Raw genomic sequence first — 2,424 nt, 5'->3', positions numbered from 1 at the left:
ATCCATAGAAAGTTTTACCCACTGACCGCAAATGTAATTCTCTAAGAGGCACATCACTTTTGTTAAAATCTGCGACACCGTGCTTCTTGCCAAACTGATACACGAATCACGGCCTACTCCCCGTTGGTAAGCCCCTTCTGCTAAAAAACGCAGTGTTGCTGCCAATTGAATTATCGGTGGAATAGTCGTGGGCTGTAAATGTGGTTCTATTATATTTAACACCATAATAAATGCGTCTTTATTCAGCCGATAATGTGATATGAATCTGTAAAGTAAGCGCGTAAAGTAACACACAAGTAAATACAAGATAAATTCTACTTACGATTCTCTTGGAGCATCAAGTGGGTTACTAAGATCCCTTAATATTTTACGTTTAATTCTTTAATTTCTTTCTTCCTCTAATAAAAGGAAAGCTAATATTGCCGAACTTATTTCAAATTTTATTCAAATTGCATTCACAATATTTGTCACATAAGTAAACAGCTGATTCGAATATTGGTTTTGCATATGTTCGAAAAGACGAAAATCCAATCAGATTCTGTGACACCATTTTAAATCAGAATTGGTTTGCAATTCTGACAGCTAAGCAATTCTGTCTTGGATTTCACAACACCCCTGGTTATTGTCATAATAATTTTCAAAATTTTTCATACTCAAATCCAGTTTTTGCTAAGACAAGACGATTCACTATTATCTGACCCTTAAATTCCGCCATTCATTAAAATGAATTATAGAGAGTTTGAATATAAAAAAAGGTGCGTGGAGTCACTACGCGCGGAAGAAGTTATACTTCTTAGTGATATTCAGAAATGCATATAATTTTGTATGAAAGAAAACTAGAACATTTAAATTCATTATGCACATTTTATAAAGCAAAGTCTAAATGAAGGAATTTTGACTCGAAAGTAGTTCTGTCTCTTCGTTGCGGAAGGGAATATGCAGCGTAACCATCTCTCTTTTGTACTCTTCGAATTGGGTTGTCATATTATAATTTGTATATCTTATATCATGGTGTTTAGTCAATTTTTTGTATTCATTATTGGCGTTGCATTTGTATTGCGCACAAAACTGGGCCAAAGTGAAATGAATTTTCTTTTTATTTTTCTTTGCAGTTTTTCAATAAATTTAAATAAGCTTCTTAATAAATTTAAATAAGTTTTTTAATAAATTGAAATAAATTTAAGTAAATTTACATGTATTTTCATTTATATTTAATTACCAATAAATTTTTTTAAAATTATTTGCCCTAGTTGTCCATTTTATTTTCTCATGCATTTCAGTCGATTTTTGTATAGAAATTTGACCGGCGTAGAAGCAAAATGCGAAACAATCATACATATATTATGTCGTTTGCACATTTGTATGTATGTTTGCGAAAGCAAATGTTCTACAAAAGCATATTTCTATACTTAAACAAAATTATTTGAACCATCGTATATTTCTTACATGCATAACCAAACCATACTTAAGACAACGCCACGAAAGTGTCAATAGTGGTGTTGGTGGTAAGCACATAAAAAGTCACAATGTGAACGCAGGTTCGAATCTCGACGGACTTAGTCTTTAATTTTTGCATTTTAACATCGTAATACTATACTAATAAATATTTTTCTTACTAATAGAAATTAAATTTATCACAGCAATATACCTAATATACATATGTACTTACATATACATAATATTGCTGTGATAAATTTAATTTCTATTAGTACGAAAAATATTTATTAGTATAGTATACGATGTTAAAAGGCATACATCTTTCTATCCTATCTTGTGTATCTGCACATGCTCATATGAATGTATGTATACGCATGTGCGCGTTCAGAAATTCAAAGAATTCGCACAAAAAAAAAAAAAAGAGAGACGAAAGAAATAAAGTCACATAAAATAGTTGAGAATTCGCAAAAATGAAAGACAAACGAAAGAAAAATAATGCGCAAGCATACATAAGCGTACTGTACTTATTGACCGCATTATTTTTGCGTAAAACCTTGGAATTTATTCATTAAAATCACCACTCAGAAGTCGTTTTATCCGTTGTAAGCGAGCGATTTTCGAAGAAACATCATTTCTAATATGCCACAACACAATATTAGAAATGAAGTTCATAAACCTCACGCTGTCAGATAAAACGATATACCTCGTCATCGCGGGTCGATTTCCAAAAAATTTAAATGAAGACTAACTACAGAAATGATCCTGTAAAATATAGCCTTAATTTTTCAACGGCCAACGCAGAGTATTTCAACCAAAATATATGCAAAATAGTTGAGAATTCGCAGAAATGAAAGACAAACGAAAGAAAAAGAAGCATAACTTCAATAATGCACAAGCATACAAACATACATATGCGCAGCAGCAGCAAGGAAAGAGGTAACAATCGGCGATCCATTGTATATTTCTTTCATGCATAACCAAACCATA

General features: G+C 31.7%; 1 pseudogene; it reads right to left on the bottom strand.

The window, feature by feature from the left end:
* Positions 1–2,013: 2,013 nt before the first annotated feature.
* LOC126754287 (small nucleolar RNA U3) lies at positions 2,014–2,216 on the bottom strand (annotated as a pseudogene).
* Between the last annotated feature and the right edge of the window lie 208 nt (positions 2,217–2,424).

Source organism: Bactrocera neohumeralis, chromosome 3, assembly GCF_024586455.1.
Source record: "Bactrocera neohumeralis isolate Rockhampton chromosome 3, APGP_CSIRO_Bneo_wtdbg2-racon-allhic-juicebox.fasta_v2, whole genome shotgun sequence".
In the NCBI taxonomy this organism is placed as follows: Eukaryota; Metazoa; Arthropoda; class Insecta; order Diptera; family Tephritidae; genus Bactrocera; species Bactrocera neohumeralis.
Note: the sequence above shows the minus strand (reverse complement) of the source record. Positions and strands in the feature narration are given on the sequence as shown.